This window comes from Bos javanicus, chromosome 4 (genome assembly GCF_032452875.1).
Source record: "Bos javanicus breed banteng chromosome 4, ARS-OSU_banteng_1.0, whole genome shotgun sequence".
Taxonomy (NCBI): domain Eukaryota; kingdom Metazoa; phylum Chordata; class Mammalia; order Artiodactyla; family Bovidae; genus Bos; species Bos javanicus.
This window is the reverse complement of record NC_083871.1, coordinates 93,581,457-93,603,910: the sequence shown is the minus strand read 5'-3', so window position 1 is coordinate 93,603,910 and position 22,454 is coordinate 93,581,457. Positions and strand designations below refer to the sequence as shown.

The 22,454-nt window shown below is 42.9% G+C and overlaps 1 long non-coding RNA gene across 2 annotated transcripts in view; it reads right to left on the bottom strand.

Annotated features, from left to right (window-relative positions):
* Nucleotides 1-7,092: 7,092 nt before the first annotated feature.
* Nucleotides 7,093-22,454, bottom strand: part of LOC133246400 (uncharacterized) — a 32,600-nt gene continuing 17,238 nt past the window's right edge. Inside the window, exon 2 of one of the 2 annotated variants that reach the window (XR_009736025.1) lies at nt 7,093-14,544. This is a non-coding gene — a long non-coding RNA (uncharacterized LOC133246400). Of the gene's footprint in view, nt 15,004-22,454 lie in introns of both variants that reach the window. The other variant, XR_009736026.1, reaches the window with a different exon arrangement.

The window sequence follows — 22,454 nt, the reverse complement described above, 5'->3', positions numbered from 1 at the left end:
CCACATGCTGCAAATAAGAATTCTCATGCCACAGCTTAAAAAAGAGGGAAAAAAAATCCCAAATGCTGCAACAAAAATCGAAGATCTCTGCTGCCACAATTAAGACCCAGTGCAGCCAAATAAATGAATATTAAAACAAATTTTAAAAAGCACTACATGCATGGGAACTCCCTGGTGGTCAGGACTCTGCCCTAAGATCCTAAAAGCCACAGAGCATAGCCAAAAACAAAAAAAGCACTACATGCAGAAAGTGAAAGCATTAAGTCACTCAGTCGTGTCCGACTCTTTGCGACCCCATGGGCTGTAGCCCGCCAGGCTCCTCTGTCCATGGAATTCTCCAGGCAAGAATACTGGAGGGGGTTACCATTCCCTTCTTCAAGGGATCCTCCTGACCCAGGGTTCAAACCCAGGTCTCTCACATTGCAGGTAGATTCTTTAACATCTGAGCCACTAGGGAAGCCCCAAGAATATTGGAGTGGGTGTAACTGGTTAACTGTGCAAAGCGAGGTGGTTGGTGGACTGGAGGGCTGAGTGATGGGGTGTGAGGAATGGAGGCCATCTCCATATAGCCTGCCGCAAGTTCACAGGAGACATAGCAACTGCTGTCACTGCTGTGGCAGGCAGAGGCCGGCCCCATTGCTGGAGGTAAGAGGCTCACAGATGTTATGTGACTGGCTCAGGGTCTTACAGAATGAATAGCTCTCTGCTGAACTCAGGTCTTCAGCAGCCTAAAGCCCAGCTTTGGGGTCACATTCCATATTTCAGGCTGGGCCTGTGCGGTACAGAACATGTGGTGTACTGTTCTCAGTAGGAGCAGTACCACTCCAAGGAGTTTCGTGTTGTCACCATGATTGAGTGACTCTACTGCCATTTAGTGGAGAAGGAAATGGCAACCCACTCCAGTGTTCTTGCCTGGAGAATCCCAGGGACGGGGGAGCCTGGTGGGCTGCCGTCTATGGGGTTGCACAGAGTCGGACACGACTGAAGCGACTTAGCAGCAGCAGCAGCAACAACTGCCATTTAGAGGGAATGGCTAGGCCTGCTACGTTATCCTGCAATGAATGTGACAGTCCTGCAGAATGAAGATGTGTCCTGCATCTTGTCCAACTTCTGAATGAATCAATATTCATCCGGCTGTCCATAATTATCTGAGTCTAACACCTAACTCTCTTTTGCACTGAAGCAAAAAAGATTTTTTACATGGTTTAAAAATACAGTGAATTTCTCAGGAATACGACAACTATGTGAGTTAAGGGTTGATTGTACTTTGTTTTGTTCAGAATTTTGTCTCAAGTTGTTCACCCATATGGAAAATCATGTCAGGGACAGCAACACGTGAATTAGAGTTGTCACTACAGCCACTTGTGTTTATCCCTATTTGTGGCTGTTCGAATTTATAGCTAATCTTTAAGCATCTATTATTTCATTACATGTTCTAGTATAGTTTTACTCAAGCATTTCATTTGCAATTATACTATGATTAGATTGTTATTTTTATTTGTAATTATATTAATAGCAATTATTTACTATAAACCATTATTCATTTATTTCTCCTTTATACCACGGGAGTAGCATACTGATTATCATTTGAAATTATACATAGATTTAATTTCATCATGGTAAAGAGGGGCAGTAATACAAAGTATTTGTTAAAACAGGTGGGGAGATTAAACTATTGTAGTAGAATGAGCACTTGACCAGGAAACAGCAAAACCTTGGTCAAGGATCTTGATCCTACCACTTATTTTGAGCAATTCACAGTCTCCCAGAAACTGCTTCCTCTTCTGTAAAACAAGCACAACATTCTCTTCTGTAAAACGAGCACAACCTTCTACTCTTCAGAGAGCTTGTACTAACCAAATGACATCATGTAAATACCACACAAAGGTAAGGACCATCTTTCAGTGTAGCCCATGGACAGTACATGCTTTGGGGGGATGAAATACTATTGAACAGTGCTCTTCTCAGTCAGTACAAGGACATTTTGGCTTTAAATTGTTTGCCTAAAAGCATTGAATAGGCCACTTGACCAAAGAAGATAGCCAAATCAAATGGCTGATAAGCTCGTGAAAAGGTGCTCAACTTCGTTAGTCATCAGGGAAATGTAAATTAAATTATAAGGCAATACCATCACCCCCCTACTAGGATGACTAACATGAAAAGCAACATACCAACGTTGCCGAGAACACGAAGCAACAGAAGCTCTCAAACATTGCTGGTGGGAATGTAAATTAGCACCTACAACACTTTGAAAATCTGTTTGGCAGTGTCAATGAAAGCAATCCCATGACCAGGCAATTCCACTTTTAGTTATAAAGCCAACAGAAATGTGGACTTTTATTTCCCAAAAGTTATGTGGAAGCTATGTAGAAGAATGTTCACAGAAGCATTCTTTTTTTTTTTTTTTAATTACAGTATAGTTTATTTATAATGTTGTGTTAATTTCTGGTAAATGGCAAAGTGATTCAGTTATACATACATACTTATAAGTTTATATGTGTGTGTGTGTGTTAAGTCCCCTCAGTCATGTCTAACTCTTTGTGACCACATGGACGGTACCCTACCAGGCTCCTCTCTCCATGGGATTTCCCAGGCAAGAATACTGGAGTGGGTTGCCATTTTCCTACATATATATATATATATATATATATATATATTTCCCACTCCCTATATATAGGGCTTCCCAGGTGGCTCAGAGGTAAAGAATCTGCCTACCAATACAGAAGCCACAGGAGACGCAGGTTTGATCCCTGGGTTGGAAAGATCCCCTGGAGGAGGAAATGGCAGACCCACAGGCTACAGTCTATGGGTCAAAAAGAGTCGGACATAACTGAGCCACTTAGCACACATACACTTATGATTTGTGCATTTTTCTATATCCATTTTAATTTGACTAATTTTAAAGAGTGCTGAAATTAAAAAATAGTTGTGTACTTAGGCTTGTGCTGCTTTGGTCATATGATTTGTTTTATCTCCTTGTGGAGAAAAGTCCTGGCATGTTTAAGGCTCCGTTTGTGACCACACAGCAGGAAAAAGTTAATGGGCTCTTCAGTTCAGTTCAGTTCAGTTCAGTCGCTCAGTGGGCTCTTAGAGGGGCCAAAGTCCGATACAAGGTCCGGCAATTCAAGAATAAGGGGAGGTCAGGTTCACCCTTACGCAAAATACAAGAAGAGCGTTTACATAGGTTGTTAGTTTTCAGTTTTCCCTTCTCATTCTGGAATTAGGTGGGCAGATGATGTGAAAGGAAGTGAGAATGGACCACACGAGATGTTTGTGAAAACACCTTGTATACTGCAAAGCATTAGGAAAATAAATTATTAATAGAGGGCAAGGAGAATTTGCCTGCAATTCAGGAGACCCAGGTTCAATCCCTGGGTCAGGAAGATCCCCTGGAGGAGGGCGTGGCAACCCACTCCAGTATTCTTGCCTGGAGAATCCCATGGACAGAGGAAGCTGGCAGGGCAGACACACATGTCCATGGGGTCACAAATAGACACGACTGAGCAAATAATACTAGAGTTAGTGGGAGGACTGGTTTGGGGAGGCAGAAAGGAATTGTAAAGTAGAAAGAGACAATGAGGAAAAACGGTGATATCTTTATTTTCTTCCTTCTCTTACCTGCTCCCTCTGACCCAGGAGAACTTTGGGCCTTCTCGGGCGGTATCGCCCCTGGCATTTGTTCTCCTCAACAGGCGGAGTCCCGTTCTCCGCCGCAAGAGGGCGGTGTTGCTACACTGAGCTGGGGTCTCAACTGGAGAATGGAGAGGATTTTTGCTCTGAGCTCTGGCGAAATGGCCTGGATTTAACCTGGTTTTGAGGCACCCAAATGGGCAAATCCTGCTTTGGCCCGCCCTGCCCCAAGCGAGCTATCAGGAAGCTGAGGAGTTGGAGGGCAAAGAAGCATTTTTTTCACGTTGTAATTACTCTCTGGTGTATTCAAACGTAGGGCACAGGGCTGGGAAGTTCAGGAGTGCTTTTTCCTGCATTTTAGTGGAGGACAGTCTTTGCAACAACTCCTTGCAGAGTCCAAGTCTCTATGGACCAGCTTCATGGGGACTTTCAAAAGAAGAATATTGTTACGACAGGTTTTTTTGAAAAGACTTCCCATCAACATTTTCCCTAACTGTTGAGCAATCTTCCCCTCCCCTTTCCCTCTTTTCTCCCTTCCCCATGATCTAGCTCTGTGACTTCTCCCCTCCAATTCCATATAAATCACACAAAGTAGAGCCAGAAGGAACCTAAAAGATCATTTATTCATTTGTGTCTCAAATTATGCACAAGGATCACTAGCATAACCATCATCAGTTAGGTGCTTGTTTAAAATGTAGACAGGACCCTACCCCAGATTTATTGAGTTAGATCCACTGGTTGGGCCAGATACCTGAATTTTTTTTAAACAGGCACACACACAGAGTCCCCTGCACTACACGAAGATAATGGTAGACACTGAATGCTGAGTTCTTGTTTAGTTCAGCCTCCTCAATTTATGGTGAAAGAAACAAAACAGAAGGAAATGGCAACCCACTCCAGTGTTCTTGCCTGGAGAATCCCAGAGACGGAGGAGCCTGGTGGGAGGCCATCTATGGGGTCGCACAGAGTCGGACACGACTGAAGCGACTTAACAGCAGCAGCAAACAAAACAGACGAACTTCAGTTGACTTGCCCAAGATTACCCAGCTGGTTTGCATCATCCTTGTAATTTAAGACCCTGAACCCTGAGCTCACACTAGTAGCCTTCATTTTTCTGAGAGCCCTAGAGTTTTGAAGTGCTGTGGGAGTTCTACAAATGTTTGATTGTAAAGTGACCTGATTAAAAGTAAAAAAAAAAAAAACCTGTTATCATTTGCAACTTCTTTTAGTGAGAACTGGGGGCTTCCCTGGTAGCTCAGACAATACAGAATCTGCCTGCAATTCCCGAGACCCTGGGTCAGAAAGATCTCCTGGAGAAAGGAATGGCAACCCACTCCAGTATTCTTGCCTGGAGAACCCCATGGACAGAGGAGCCTGGAGGGCTACAGTCCATGGGGTCGCAAACAGTCGGGCACGACTGAGCCAACTAGCACTAACTAACTAAGAGTGTGAATCAGGGTGTTTGTGTGTGTGTGTGTTTAAATACCACATCAGCAATTGTCATCCTTTATCCCCATTTAATCACCACAAAGTCCCACTGTTACTGACTGGCTTAAATAAAATAAACTTTTTTTTTCCTGTTTTATATATATTTGGATTCTGTGTAAAACTTCATTTGACAAAACAATTCTGCTGCTTATATGAAATTTAGTGGGCACTGATTAAGCTCTGTGAACACAATGTTAAGCACTGTAAAAATAAATGAAGTGAAGAAGTGAAGTGAAGTCGCTCAGTCGTGTCCGACTCTTTGTGACCCCATGGACTGTAGCCCACCAGGCTCCTCTGTCCATGGGATTCTCCAGGCAAGAACACTGGAGTGGGTTGCCATTTTCTTTTCCAGGGGATCTTCCCGACCATCACCCAAATGAGAAGCAGAAGCTATTTACTCAGAGCTTTGCTATAGCCAGGGCGTCAACCACCATCAGGTGCATTTGGCAGAGTCAAAGGCAGGCAGGGGAGTGGAAAAAATGTGTAGTCAGAATGGGGAAGGCTTCAGGGAAACCCTGAGAGGAGGTTGTTGGCTTAGGAAGGCTGGAGGTGGGCTAACAATGGGGTATCTTATGTGATTGGTTTGGAGAGCAAATGTGGCTTTCTCTGATTGGTCCTGAGTTGAAGCCAGGGCAAATACGAGAGACGTTTGCAGTCATGACTTGACCAAATCCTGACTGTTCTGGGTCAGTTCTTGCAGAGGCTGTGGTTTGGCTTCCTGGAGTGATTGCTGTGGGTCAAATACATGATCTGCCCATTGTCTGCCTGTATTTTCCATCCCTGCAATATTTGCAGTGTTTCATTTAAGCCCCATCACAATCCCATGAGATTGTTAATATTCTTACTTCAGCTTTATGAATGAGAAGTGGAGTTGCAAAGAAGTTGGGTAACATGCCCAAAGTCAAGCAGCTAAGAAGAGGTAAGTCTGGGTCTTGAACCTATGCAGACTGACTGCAGAGCCCTGGGTTTTTCATTAATATGCCATATTCTGTCTCCGCTCTACAGAAAAAGCAATTGTAGAAATTGACAAGCTGTTTAAAATTCTTATGGAAATACAAAAGACCTAGAATAGCCAAAATGACTTTGAAAGAGAATAGAGTTGGAGGACTACTGAATTTTAAGACTTCTTATAAAATTATATGTAGATGTGTTGTGTATATGTGGAACTGATTTTTGAAAAATATCCAAAGACACAATTTAATGGAGAAATGATGTTGTTTCAATGAATGAGACTGGACAATAAATTTTCATCTATACCTCATACCAAAAATTAAGTCAAAATACATCATAGACCTAAATGTAAAATCTAAAACTACAAAGCTACTAGTAGAAAACATAGGAGAAAATCTTTGTGACCTTTCATTAGACAAGTATTTTGTAAATAAGACACTAAAAACACAATCAATAAAATTTTGATAAATTGGATTTCATCAAAATTTAAAACTTCTGTTCTTGAAAAGACACTGTGAGAAAAATGAAAAGATAAGCTGCAGACTGGGAGAAAATATTTCCAAAACACATATCTGATGAAGGATTAATGTCTGAAATATAAAGAGCTTTGAAAATTCAATAATAAGAATAGACAACTCAATTTTTTTCAGTGGGCAAAAAATTTTGAACAGATATTTTCAAGAAGATATAAAGATGGCAAATAAGCACATGAAAAGATGCTAAACATCATTAGTCATTAAAGAAATGCAAATTGAAATCAGAAAGAGAAAAAATACAAAGAGATATTGCTATATACTTATTAGAATGCCCAATTAAAAAGGCTGATCATACCAAGAGTTGACAAGGCTGTGGAGGAACCGGAACTCTCATAAATTGTTAATGGGAGTACAAAATGGTACAATCACTTTAGAAAACAGTTTGGTCGTCTCTTAAAAAGTTAGGCACACCTACCATACGATCTAGCCATTTCACTCCTATCCATTAACCTAGGGGGAAAGAAAGTATGTGTCCACACAAAGCGTGTGAATGTACATAGCACTTTTATTTTTAAGAGCGAAAAATTGTAAACAACTCAGAAGTCCATCAACAGGTAAACTGATTAGAAAACCTCAGTATATTCATATAATGGAATACTAATCATCAATAAAAAGTAAAAAAAAAATTGGTAACAGCTTGAGAGAGAGGTAATTCACATACCTTAAAATTCACCCATTTAATGTATAAAAGTCAAAAGTTTTTTGACTCTGTTCACAGAGTTGTGTCACCATCACCATGATCAACTTGAGAACATTTTATCACCCCACAAAGAAAAGCTGTACACCTTCAATTTCCCCTTAACTTTTGCCTGCAAGTCCAGGCAATCACTAAACTACTTTCTCTCTATATATCTTTGCCAATTCAGAACATTTCGTTAAGAGATGGAATCATGTAATATTGTTTTTGTGTGTATGTGTCTTTCTTCCCCTTGGCATAATGTGTCCACGTTCAACCATGTTGTAGCATGTACCAGTACTTTATTCCTTTTATGGTGGAACAATATTTCATCATATGAATATATCACATTTGATTAATCCATTCATCATATGGTGGACATTTGGGTTGTTTCCATATACTGGCTATTATGAATAATAGGCTTCCCTAGTGGCTCAGTTGGTAAAGAATCTGCCTGCAATGGGAGACCTGGGTTCGATCAACAGGTTGGGAAGATCCCTTGGAGAAGGGAATGGCAAACCACTCCAATACTCTTGCCTGGAGAATTCCATGGACAGGAGAGCAGGGCAGGATATAGTCCACGGGATCACAAAGTGTCAAACACAACTGTGTGACTTTCACTTTCATTATGAATAATGCTGCCATGAACATTTGTGTAAAAGACATATGCATATATTTCATTTTGGCGGGGGGTATAAATGTAGAAGTGGAATTGTTGGGTCAAATCCTAAGTCCCTGTTTAACTTTTTGAGGAACCACCAGACTGTTTTCCAAAGTAGTTTCCAAAGACCATTTTAGATTCACTCAGTTGTGTCCAACTCTTTGTGACCCCATGGACTAATAGTCCATGGAATTCTCCAGGCCAGAATACTGGAGTGGGTAGCTGTTCCCTTCTCCAGAGGATCTTCCCAACCCAGGGATCGAACCCAGGTCTCCCACATTGCAGGCAGATTCTTTACCAGCTGAGCCACCAGGGAAGCATTTTACGTTCCCACCAGCAATGTATATGAGTTACAATTTCTCTGCATACTCACTTATACTTCCTATTATCTGACTTTAACTATAGCCATCCTAGTGAGTGAGAAGTGGTATCTCATTGTGGTTTTGATTTGCATTTCCCTGATTACTAATGATGTTAAGCATCTTCTATATACATTTGTGTATTTTCTTGGGAGAAATGTCTATTTAGATCCTTTGCTCATTTAAAAAATTGGATTGTCTTTTATTATTGAGTTTTAAGAGTTCTTTACATAGTGTAGATATAGTCCCTTATCAGAGGAATAAATGATTAACATACACAACAATTCAGATGAGTTTCAAGATAATTGCATCAAGTGAAAAGGGAAAGAAACTAGACCAAACAGTAAATACTGTAGACTATGTAAAATTCTAGAAAATGTGAAATAATCTATAGTTACAGAAATCAGGGAGAGTCTAGGGTGAGGTACAGAAAGGGAGGGTTTACAAATTTGGTACAACGAAACTTGGGGATGATGTTTATTTTTGTTATCTTCACTGTGGTGATGGTTTCATGAGTATATATGTAAATCAAAACTTATCAAATTATATGCTTTAAATATGTACAATTTACTGGGCTTCCCTGGTGGCTCAGACGGTAAAGAATCTGCATGCAATACAGGAGACCTGGGTTCATTCCCTGGGTTGGGAAGATCTCTCTGGAGAAGGGGACAGCTACCCACTCCAGTGTTCTGGCCTGGAGAATTCCATGGACTGCATAGTCCATGGGGTCGCCAAGAGTCTGACACAACTAAGCGATTTTCAGTAACTTTTCAAAGCTATTTTAAAAGAATCCAAGGGACTATACAGTTCTCTGTTGCTTCATTTTGTCATGTCACTGTTTCTTCACCCTGAAAGCTCCCTCCCAACTGGACTCCACACCCCTTCCCCATTTATCTTGCTCTTCTACCCTCACTGTGTTCTCCAACATCTCCTGTCCCACTTGACTCTATCACAGGACACACCTTGTCTCCTGCCACGTTTATTGGTGCTTCTCTCCCTACTTCTTCCCAGGTCCTAGGACAGTGCACACTTGAGGCGCTTGCAGAATTCAGCCCAGTGTTTCAGTTCTGTTTAATGCGATAGTTAAAAGCACACACTCTGAGACAGACAGCTTGGGTTCCAATCCTGGTTTTCCTATCGGGACCTTGTGCGCACTAAGTTGCTTAGGTTGTGTTCAACTCTGCGACCCTATGGACTGCAGCCCGCCAGGCTCCTTTGCCAGTGAGATTCTCCAGGCAAGAATACTGTAGTGTGTTGCCGTGTCCTCCTCCAGGGGATCTTCCAGACCCAGGAGAGTCTCCTGCAACTCCTCTATTGCAAGTGGATTCTTTACCACTGAGCCACGGGGGAAGCCCTTTATGTCTTCAGTTCAGTTCAGTCACTCAGTCCTGTCCGACTCTTTGTGACCCCATGAACCACAGCACGCCAGGCCTCCCTGTCCATCACCAACTCCCAGAGTTCACCCAAACCCAGATCCATTGAGTCAGTGATGCCATCCAACCATCTCATCCTCTGTCATCCCCTTCTCCTCCTGTCCTCAATCTTTCCCAACATCAGGGTCTTTTCAAATGAGTCAGCTCTTCGCATCAGGTGGCCAAAGTATTGGAGCTTCAGCTTCAACATCAGTCCTTCCAATGAACACCCAGGACTGATCTCCTGTAGAATGGTCTGGTTGGATCTCCTTGCAGTCCAAGGGACTCTCAAGAGTCTTCTCCAACACCATAGTTCAAAAGCATCAATTCTTTGGTGCTCAGCTTTCTTTATAGTCCAACTCTCACATCAATACATGACCACTGGAAAAACCATAGCCTTGACTAGACTGACATTTGTTGGCAAAGTAATGTCTCTGCTTTTTAATATGCTCTCTAGGTTGGTCATAACTTTACTTCAAGAAGTAAGCGTCTTTTAATTTCATGGTTGCAGTCACCATATGCAGTGATTTTGGAGCCCCCCAAAATAAAGTCAGCCACTGTTTCCAATGTTTCTCCATCCATTTGCCATGAAGTGATGGGACCAGATGCCATGATCTTTGTTTTCTGAATGTTGAACTTTAAGCCAACTTTTTCACTCTCCACTTTCACTTTCATCAAGAGGCTTTATAGTTCCTCTTCACTTTCTGCCATAAGGGTGGTGTCATCTGCATATCTGAGGTTATTGAGATTTCTCCCCGCAATCTTGATTCCAGCTTGTACTTCCTCTAGCCCAGCGTTTCTCATGATGTACTCTGCATATAAGTTAAATAAGCAGGGTGACAATATACAGCCTTTATGTACTCCTTTTCCTATTTGGAACCAGACTGTTCTTCCATGTCCAGTTCTAACTGTTGCTTCCTGACCTGCATACAGATTTCTCAAGAGGCAGGTCAGGTGGTCTGGTATTTCCATCTCTTTCAGAATTTTCCACAGTTCATTGTGATCCACACAGTCAAAGGCTTTGGCATAGTCAATAAAGCAGAAATAGATGTTTTTCTGGAACTCTCTTACTTTTTTGATGATCCAGCAGATGTTGGAAATTTGATCTCTAGTTCCTCTGCCTTTTCTAAAACCAGCTTGAACATCTGGAAGTTCACGGTTCATGTATTGCTGAAGCCTAGCTTAGAGAATTTTGAGCATTACTTTACTAGCATGTGAGATGAGTGCAATTACGTGGTAGTTTGAGCAATCTTTGGAATTGCCTTTCTTTGGGATTGGAATGAAAACTGACCTTTTCCAGTCCTGTGGCCACTGCTGAGTTTTCCAAATTTGCTGGCATATTGAGTGCAGCACTTTCACAGCATCATCTTTCAGGATTTGAAATAGCTCAACTGGAATTCCATCACCTCCACTAACTTTGTTTGTAGTGATGCTTCCTAAGGCCCACTTGACTTCACATTCCAGGATGTCTGGCTCTAGGTGAGTGGTCACACCATCGTGATTATCTGGGTCATGAAGATATTTTTTGTACAGTTCTTCTGTGTATTCTTGCCACCTCTTCTTAGTTTCCTCCGATATAAAAGGGGCATAAAATGAGTGCTCACCTTGTAGGGTTGGTGTGATGATTAAATGAGGTAACGTATGTAAGATTCTTAGATAAGTTCTCGGCACATGGTAAACACAGGTAGGGCTTCCCTGGTGGCTCAGTGGTAAAGAATCTGCCTACAATGCAGGAGACCCAGGTTTGATCCCTGGGTTGGGAAGATCCCCTGGGAGGGCATGACAACCCTCTCTAGTATCCTTGCTTGGAGAATTCCAAGGACAGAGGAGCCTGGCGGGCTATTGTCCACGGGGTCACAAAGAGTCGGACACAATTGATGTGACTGAGCACTCACGCATGCAAGCATAGGCAATTTTTTGCCATTATTTATTCTTGGAATGAGATTTGCCAAACTTGGAGGTTTGCCAAAAATTGTTTAGGCTGCTATTTCTGGGAGAGAAAAAACTTTCAGGCTGTTTGGGAAATAGCTTCATCACTGTTTTCTCTTTGTGATAGAGTCTATTGCTGCTGGCCCTTCTCTCGTTAAAAATTCTGATTGGTGATTTTTGTTTGTTGTGTTTTTCCCTCCGTGGTAAACATTGAGGGCATGGTGAACCTGTTACTAAAAGGAGGTGAAACGGTAGCACAGGAACAAGATTATCACACTGAACTGAAAATGAACTGAAATATGCTCTGAGCCTTTGAACATTTGTTGTTATATGAACCCGGGTCAGGAAATAGTATGGGCTTTCCTGGTGGCTCAGTGGTAAAGAATCTGCCTGCGATGCAGGAGACCCAGCTTTGATCCCTGGGTCGGGAAGATGCCCTGGATAAGGGCATGGCAACCCACTCCAGTATTCTCGCCTGGAGAATTCCAGGGACAGAGGAGCCTGGCAGGCTACAGTCCATGGGATCGGACACAACTGAAATGACTAAGCAGCAGCAGCAGCAGCAGCAGCAGGGAATGGTACACTCCAAAAACTGTTTTTCCAGCCATCTTTTTTGGTCAGAAATTTGTTAACTCACTCCATCATAGTCCATCAGCCCTGTGAAAACAAGGTAGAACTCTATATCCATCAGAGCACGCTACCCCAGCTCACCTCTCTGCTTTCCCTTTGCTTGTTGCCCCAGCCTCGAAAGAGTTCTCTTTCCCTAGTAAAGCTTAATCCATCACCAGTGCTGAGTGGTATTTTAGAATGCACTCTAAATCCTGGAACACAGCAGGTGATGACCCGGAAGAGCTCCCATGGCATGACAGAAACACACTGAGAGTCCTGCGGTCTGTTCCTTTGTCTCACTTACTGTTTACTGTTGGCCTGGAGACCAGGATGATTCTCTGAGCAGAGAGGTCCCTACAGGATAATTAAAAGGTAATAAAAACATTTTCAGAAATTAAACCTAGGACGTGTACTTAGCTCTAGCTAAACCTCGACACTAATTGGCTTCCTTTGACCAAATTCTGAGGTCTTCTTCTAAAACTTTTAAACATTTCTAAATTATTTTTATTGTGGTAAAAAAAAAATGTATGACATAAAATCCTAACCATTTTTAAGGGTACAGAACAGTACCATTAACTATATTTACATCATTGTGCAACCAATCTCCAGAAATTTTTCATCTTGCAAAACTGAAACTCTGTATTCATTAAGCAACTCCCCATTCTTCCCAGCTCCTGGCAACCATCATTTTACTTTCTGTTTTTATGAATTTGACTATCCTAGTTACTCCCATAAGTGGAATCACACTGTATTTATCTTTTGTGACTGGCTTAATTTACTTAGCTCAGTGTCCTCAAAATTCATCCATGTTGTAGCATGTGTCAGAATTCCTCTTTAAGGCTGGATAATATTCCACTGTATGTGTATACCACATTTGTTTACCCATTTATCTGTTAATGGACATTTGGATTGCTTCCATCCCTTGGCTGTTAAGAATAGAACATGGGTATACAAATAAGTTTTTAGGTTCCTGTTTTCAGTTTTTTTTTGGGGGGGGGGCAAAAAATGAAATTGTTGGCTCATATGGTAAAGTCTTCCATTCTTATTGTGAAAAAAAAATCACATGCAAAAGAATGAAGTTCTCATAGGACATACAAAAATTAGCTCAAAATGGATGTGTTGGGCTGCATCCCACTGGCCTGCAAGGCCTGTACTTGCCCAACTTCAAGATCAGAAAAAAGATCCAGGAATCGGTGACAGAGACATCAGGAGTTTAATGGATGAGGGAGCTCAAGTGACACCCCACCACAAGCAGCAGATAGCAGGCAGGAAAAGGGAGTAGTCTTCACTACCACAGGAAGAGGGAGTTTTCCAGTTGTGGGGGAATTGATATCAGTTTGGCTCATCAATTGCCAAGGAAACTATCATAGTGGAGATAGTTCTGATCTAAAGATTAGGACGATCACTAGCTGGGGCCAAGGGGAGTTCAGTTCAGTTCAATTACTCAGTGGTGTCCAACTTTTTCTGACCCCATGGACTGCAGCGTGCCAGGCCTCCCTGTCCATCACCAACTCCCAGAGCTTACTCAAACTCATGTCCATAGAGTCGGTGGTGCCAATCAATCATCTCATCCTCTGTCATCCCCTTCTTCTCCTGTCTTCAATCTTTCTAAGCATCAGGGCCTTTTCCAGTGAGTCAGTTCTTCACATTAGATGGCCAAACTCCGGGTATTGGAGTTTCAGCTTCAGCATCAGTCCCTCCAGTGAATATTCAGGACTGATTTCCTTTAGGATGGACTGGCTGGATCTCCTTGCAGTCCAAGGGACTCTCAAGAGTCTTCTCCAACACCACAGTTCAAAAGCATCAATTCTTCGGGGCTCAGCTTTCTTTATAGTCCAGCTCTCACGTCTATACATGACTATGGGAAAAACCATAGCTTTGACTTGACAGTCCTTTGTTGGCAAAGTAATGTCTCTGCTTTTTAATATGCTGTCTAGGTTGGTCATAGCTTTTCTTCTAAGGAGCAAGTGTCTTTTAATTTCATGGCTGCAGTCACCATCTGCAGTGATTTTGGAGCCCTCCAAAATAAAGTCTGTCAGTGTTTCCATTGTTTCTCCATCCATTTGCCATGAAGGGATGGAACCGGATGCCATGATCATAGTTTTCTGAATGTTGAGTTTTAAGCCAACTTTTTTGCTCTCCTCTTTCACTTTCATCAAAAGGCTCTTTAGTTATTCTTCTCTTTCTGCCATAAGGGTGATGTCATCTGCATATCTGAGGTTTTTTATATTTCTCCCAGCAATCTTGATTCCAGCTTATGCTTCATCCAGCCCAGCATTTCTCATGGTGTACTCTGCATATAAGTTAAATAAGCAGGGTGACAATATAAGTATTTACTGATTAGGCTCTGTGATTAAGAGGGAAAGTCACTCAGTTGAGTAAGGTGTAGGTGAGGCGGGGACTGGTCAAGCATGGGATGAACAGGGAGCAAGAGAACAATCATTGGGGCTGGCCAACTTATATAGTTCAGTTCAGTCGCTCAGCCATGTTCGACTCTTTTCGACCCCATGGATTGCAGGATGCTAGGGTTCCCTGTCCATCACCAACTCCCAGTCTTGCTCAAACTCATGTCCATTGAGTTGGGGATACAATCTAACCATCTCATCCTCTGTTGTCCCCTTCTCCTCTTGCCTTCAATCTTTCCCAGCATCAGCGCCTTTTCTAATGAGTCAGTTCTTCACATCAGGTGGCCAAAGTATTGGAGCTTCAGCTTCTGCATCAGTCCCTCCAATGAATATTCAGGACTGATTTCCTTTATAAGATGTAAAATATAAAACTATTAAATTCCTAGAAGAAAACATGGGGTAAATCTTTATGACCTTGGATTTGGCAAAAGATTCCCAGAAATGACACCAAAAAACATAAAGAGCAAAAGCAACAAGTAGACAAATTGGACTTTGATAAAAATTTAAAAGTTTTGCGCTTCAAAGGACACTGGCTTAGTCCATTCAAACTGCTATAACAAACTATCACAAACTGAACAGCTTATTAAAAAAAACCAGAAATCCTCACTGTTTTGCAGGCTGAAAGTCTGAGATCAGGGTGCCAGCATGGTTGGGAGAGAGCCCTTCTATGGGTCGCAGACTTCCTATTGGGATCTCACATGGCAGAAGGGACTAGGGAGCTGGGGGGGGGGGGCTCTGTTTTATAAGAGCATAATGCCATTCACGAGGGCTGCAGTCTCCTGACCTGAGCATTTTCCAATGGCCCCACATTCTAATACCATCACATTGAACATTATGATTTCAACATATGAGTTTTGAGCGGTGCAAATATTCAGCATGCACTATCAAGAAAGTGAAAGATGATCTACAGAGTGGAAGAAAATATTTGCAAATCATATGGGATAAGAGACTTGTATCCATGTATATGGACGGCTGAGTCCCTTTGCTGTTCACCTGAAACTATCACAGCATTTTTAACAGGCTATACCCCAACACAAAATAAAAAGATTTTTAAAAAAGACAGACTTGTATCCAGTATATATAAAGAACTGTTATAACTCAGTAATAAAAAAGATAACCCTAAAAATAAAAAAAGAAGAAAGAAAGAAAGAAAAAGATAACCCAATTTAAAATGAGCAAAGGCTCTGAATGGGAATGAAGTATTATTGACCCATGCTATAGTACAGATAAATCTTGAAAACCTCAGGCCAAGTGAAAGAAACCAGTCAAAAAAGGCTACATAAATACATAATTCCATTCACATGAAATCTGCGCAATAGGGAAATCTCCATATAGATAACATAGGTTAGTGGTTGCTGAGGGCTGGGGTGGGGAGAAGAGGGCTTGGGGAGAGGAATGATAGCTAAAGGGGATGAGGATTCTTTTGAGGTGATGAAAATTGTTCTAAAATTGGTGACAGTTGTACGTATCGTATCTGTGAATCTATTAAAAATCATTGAATTGGAACTTTTAAGTGGGGGAATTGTACCATATATGAATTATATCTCCATAAAGCTATTTATGAAGAAATGCAAAAAAGCAAAGAAATGCAAAAAAGCAAAATGGCTGTCTGGGGAGGCCTTACAAATAGCTGTGAAAAGAAGAGAAGCGAAATGCAAAGGAGAAAAGGAAAGATATAAGCATCTGAATGTAGAGTTCCAAAGAATAGCAAAAGAGATAAGAAAGCCTTCCTCAGCGATCAATGCAAAGAAAGAGGAAAACAACAAAATGGGAAAGACTAGAGATCTCTTCAAGAAAATTAGAGATACTAAGGGAACATTTCATGCAAAGATGGGCTCGATAAAGGACAGAAATGGTATGGACCTAACAGAAGCAGAAGATATTAAGAAGAGGTGGCAACAATACACAGAAGAACTGTACAAAAAAGTTCATGACCCAGATAATCACAATGATGTGATCACTGACCTAGAACCAGACATCCTGGAATGTGAAGTCAAGTGGGCCTTAGGAAGCATCACTACAAACAAAGTTAGTGGAGGTGATGGAATTCCAGTTGAGCTATTTCAAATCCTGAAAGATGATGCTGTGAAAGTGCTACACTCAATATGCCAGCAAATTTGGAAAACTCAGCAGTGGCCACAGGACTGGAAAAGGTCAGTTTTCATTCCAATCCCAAAGAAAGGCAATGCCAAAGAAGGCTCAAACTACGGCACAATAGTAAAGTAATGCTCAAAATTCTCCAAGCCAGGCTTCAGCAATATGTGAACCGTGAACTTCCAGATGTTCAAGCTGGTTTTAGAAAAGGCAGAGGAACTAGAGATCAAATTTCCAACATCTGCTGGATCATCGAAAAAGTAAGAGAGTTCCAGAAAAACATCTATTTCTGCTTTATTGACTATGCCAAAGCCTTTGACTGTGTGGATCACAACAAACTGTGGAAAATTCTGAAAGAGATGGGAATACCAGACCACCTGACCTGCCTCTTGAGAAATCTGTATACAGGTCAGGAAGCAACAGTAAGAACTGGACATGGAACAACAGACTGGTTCCAAATAGGAAAAGGAGTACATCAAGGCTGTATACTGTCACCCTGCTTGTTTAACTTATACGCAGAGTACATCATGAGAAACTCTGGACTGGAAGAAGCACAAGCTGGAATCAAGATTGCCAGGAGAAATATCAGTAACCTCAGATATGCAGATGACACCACCCTTATGGCAGAAAGTGAAGAGGAACTAAAAAGCCTCTTGAGGAAAGTGAAAGAGGAGAGGGAAAAAGTTGGCTTAAAGCTCAACATTCAGAAAACAAAGATCATGGCATCTGGTCCCATCACTTAATGGGAAATAGATGGGGAAACAGTGGAAACAGTGTCAGACTTTATTGTTTTGGGCTCCAAAATCACTGCAGATGGTGACTGCAGCCATGAAATTAAAAGACGCTTACTCCTTGGAAGGAAAGTTATGACCAACCTAGATAGCATATTCTAAAGCAGAGACATTGCTTTGCCAACAAATGTCCATCTAGTCAAGGCTATGGTTTTTCCTGTGGTCATGTATGGATGTGAGAGTTGGACTGTGAAGAAGGCTGAGCGCCAAAGAATTGATGGTTTTGAACTGTGGTGTTGGAGAAGACTCTTGAGAGTCCCTTGGACTGCAAGGAGCTCCAACCAGTCCATTCTAAAGGAGATCAGCCCTGGGATTTCTTTGGAAGGAATGATGCTAAAGCTGAAACTCCAGTACTTTGGCCACCTCATGTGAAGAGTTGACTCATTGGAAAAGACTCTGATGCTGGGAGGGATTGGGGGCAGGAGGAGAAGGGGATGACAGAGGATGAGATGGCTGGATGGCATCACTGACTCGATGGAGGTTGAGTCTGAGTGAACTCCGGGAGTTGGTGATGGACAGGGAGGCCTGGCGTGCTGCGATTCATGGGGTTGCAAAGAGTCAGACACGACTGAGCGACTGAACTGAACTGAACTGAAAGCTATTTGAGAAAAAGAAGAGGAGGAGTTTATTAGAAAGATACAGACTTGGGACTTCCCTGGCAGTCCAGTGGTTAAGGCTTCATGCATCCACTGCAGGGGGCACAGGTTTGATCCCTGGTGGGGGAACTAAGATCTCACATGCCTAGCAGCTCAGCCAAAAATAATGAGTCAATCAATCCAGAGACTTGAGCCACGTGCCAGACCAATTAAATTAGCAGATCTGGGGATAGCACCCAAGTCCCAGGAACCAGGATTTTTAAAAAAAGTACAGACTCATGTAACCCATGTACCATTAGGGTGGGGCTGAGCCTGTTGAGCCCTCAAAGTTTGAGAAAAAGAAGTGGGGGAATTGATCAGATATAGACTTGGGAATTACTTGGGAATTCCCTGGCCATCCAGTGGTTAAGGCTCTGTGCTTCAGCTTGGCCAAAAAAAAAAATCGATCAATGCTGAAACTGGCCCAGAGGAAGGGTCCTCACAAAATTCCTAATTTGAAGCATTAACACCACCTGGAAACCCTTGGAAAAGCAGACCCTTGGACCACTGAGGAGACCGACTGTATCACAAACTCTAGGGGTGGGGCCCAAAAAAACAGTGTTTTAAGGGGATGCTGATGCAGGCTCAAGTTTGAGAACTACTTGGGCACCATGGGGAAGCCAGGAAGTTTCCTCCTCACCTCTGCATGTGTTTCTTTTGGGGCACGTGTTTCCTTTGTTGCTACAGATTTTCTGTTTCGCACATTCTCCCTGACACCTAACAGTAGTCTTCACTGTAGCAAAGTGTTGTTAGTGTTCAGTCACTAAATTGTGTTCTACTCTTTGTGACCCCATGGACTACAGCATGCCAGGCTCCTCTGTCCTTCATGTCTTCCAGAGTTTGCTCAAATCCAAGTCCATTGAATCGGGGATGCTAACTAATCATCTCATCCTCTGTTGCCCTCTTCTCCTTTTGCCTTCAATCTTTCCCGGGATCAGGGTCTTTTCCAAGGAGTCGGCTCTTCGAATCAGGTGGCCAAAGTATTGGAGCTTCAGCTTCAGCATAAGTTCTTCCAATGACTATTCAGGGTTGATTTTCTTTAGGGTTGACTGGTTTAATCTCCTTGCAGTTCTAGGGACTCTCAAGAGTCTTCCAGCACCACAATTCAAACACATCAATTCTCTGGCACTCAGCCTTCTTTCTGGTCCAACTTTCCCATCCATACATGACTATTGGAAAACCATAGCTTTGACTATTCAGACCTTTGCTGGCAAAGTGATGTCTTTTCTTTTTAATATGCTATCTAGTTTTGTATAACTTTTCTTCTAAGGAGCAAGCATCTTTTAATATCACGGCTGCAATCACTGTCCACAGTGATTTTGGAGACCAAGACAATAAAATCTGTAGGAAATGGCCACCAGTTCCCAAATTTAAATCTCTTTAGAAGCACTAGCCAAACTGAGACTAGCATCCAGTTCCAACTGAAAATTCTGGGGGAGGAAGTCAGGTGGCCCAGCTTATATCAGCAAGCTCCTCAAGGTTGTTCCTAGTATAACCCTGGAATGGGGTTGGGAAGGGCCAGTTCCCAGAAAAGAGGAGAGAGAAGCAGACAAAACAATGAAGATCTCTCATGGGAGCCAAGAGAAGGAAATCTGTGGTGATTAACCACTGAGGGTTTGCCTGGGACTTTCCTAGATTTAGCACTGAGAGCCTAATGTCTTGGGAAACCCCTGGGTCCTGAGCAAACTAGAACAATTGGTCACGTGAGAATTGAAGAGTGGGGTGGGAAGGGAGGGCCTTTCACTCTGGAGAAGTACAAAAGGAAAAGAAGGAGCTGGTGAGATTCTCAAGTGGGGGCATTTGGAGATGTTGGTGTGTTTTTGCTTGTCACCACGACTGGAACTGGGGTGTGCTAGTGATACTTCGCGAGGCTTGAATCACACTTGCACGAGGGAAAATGGTCCTGCCCCAAATGCCAGTAGCTCTCCTGCTGAGAAACTCGCCAGTGACTAAATGAACACACGGCCAACAAACTAGGTGCATATTAGAACCACCTAATCCCTGGTGGCTCAGGCGGTAAAGCGTCTGCCTGCAGTGCAGGAGACCGGGGTTCGATCCCTGGGTTGGGAAGATCCCCTGGAGAAGGAAATGGCAACCCACTCCAGTACTCTTGTCTGGAAAGTTCCACAGACTGAGGAGCCTGGTAGGCTACAGTCCATGGGATCACAAAGAGTCTGACATGCCTGAGTGACTTCACTTTCACTTTCAATCCCGGACCTAGCCCCAGGGCTTCTGATTTAAGTCGTCTAGGGAGGTACCCCGGAGAAGGCAATGGCACCCCACTCCAATACTCTTGCCTGGAAAATCCCATGGATGGAGGAGCCTGGTAGGCTGCTGTCCCTGGGGTCGTGAAGAATCGGACACTACTGAGCGACTTCACTTTCACTTTTATGCATTGGAGAAGGAAATGGCAGCCCACTCCAGTGTTCTTGCCTGGAGAATCCCAGGGACGGGGGAGCCTGGTGGGCTGCTGTCTATGGGGTCTCAGAGTTGGACATGACTGAAGCAACTTAGCAGCAGCAGGGAGATACCCAGGCATTGGAGCTGTTTAAAATACCCCCAGGTGATTTTAACGTGCAACTGGGTTGATAGGCGCCATTGAAAATCAAGTGACATCAGAGAGAGATGAGTTTTGGAAGGTGAAGTATTGGGGCGCTGGGGGAGGAGGGAAGTTGGGATGTCTGAGGTTGTAGAGAGATCTAGAAGCCTGGGGGACAATATTGAGGACATTGGATTTGTTCATGGAAATAGGCCCTGGAGTCTGGTTGCAGCAGCATAAAACCAGAGCAGGTATGTGATCAGTGCCTGCTAAGCAGAGTGGCAGGGAGGGTAAGAGTCATAAAGCGGATCTAAATATCTAATTTCTTCCAGAAGCAAGAGCCAGCTGGTAAGCATTTTGGCCCCAGAAAGTGTGTCAGTGTTTATTGGTGCTTGGCTGGTGAAGTAGCCAAGTCTTTGGCTTGTTGATTGCCTGGAGAGATCATTAATACACCATTCCTCCTATATTTGAAAAGACTTGGTTTGGGGGTAAGAACTTGTGATTTCTAAGTGTCTCAATAAGACCATAAGTGACAGTTTGACTCCATATCTTTGTAAAATGCTAATTGCTTTACAGCTGCTTCGTGTGGGTGCTAAGTTATGTCCAACTTTCTGGGAGCCCATGGACTGTAGCCCACCAGGCTCCTCTGCCCATGGAATTTTCCATGGCAAAAATACTGGAGTGGGTTGCCATTCCCGTCTCCAAGGGATCTTCTTGACCCAGATATCCAAACCAGGTATCCTGCATTGTAGGTGGATTCTTTATTGTCTGAGCCACCAAGGAAGCACTTAGGGTTGTTTACAATGAGCCAAGGCACGTTCATGTGATCTTGTGCCTCCTTGTAAGTTGGATGGGTAAGAATCATGTTCCTTTTGGCAGGGGAATCCAGCTTAGGAAAGTAGTTATTGATACGCAGAGTCACATAGGACTTCCCTGTAGCTCAAATGATAAAGAAGCTGCTTGCAATGCGGGAGACCTGGGTTCAATCCCTGGGTCAGAAAGATCCTCTGAAAAAGGGAATGGCAACCCACTCCAGTATTCTTGCTTGGAGAATCCCATAAAGAAGCCTGGTGGACTACAGTTTGTGGGGTGGCAAAGAGTCGGACACAACTGAGCGACTAACACTTAGAGTCACAAAGCTAGAAGAAGGTGCTGCTGGGACTGGTACCTGGGGTCTAAAGTTTAGGATCGCCCTCCTTCCACCATGCCATATAAGGAAGAGTTATTTTTTTTTTCTCCCTGTAGCCAGCTGGTGTGTGTGCGTGTGGATGCTCAGGCTTTAGGTTGTGTCTGACTCTTCGAGACCCCATGGACAACGGCCCGCCAGACTCCTCTGTCTGTGGCATTTTCCAGGAGCCTTCTGCATTTGTGAGGGGAGTGTCATCTTCCATCAGCCTGACTGGGTGACAGTTTGACTCACATCATATGAGCACCAGTGTATTGCTTAATATACTGAAGTAAAGCTGGATTAAAAGTCAATAAACTGTGGATATTATATAACATAAAAAATTAATCTTGTTGTGATAAGGCTACTTTTCCCCTCCTCTATGTCTGGCTTCCAAAGAAAAGAGTTAACCAGGGAAGGAAGACTTTGTGAGGGGTTAAGGAGAAGGAGGGTGCTGCTCAGGTGGCACTAGTGGTAAAGAATCTGCCAGCCAATGCAGGAGATGCGCAGAAGAGACGTGGGTTTGGTCCTTGGGTTGGGAAGATCTCCTGGAGCAGGAAATGGCAACCCACTC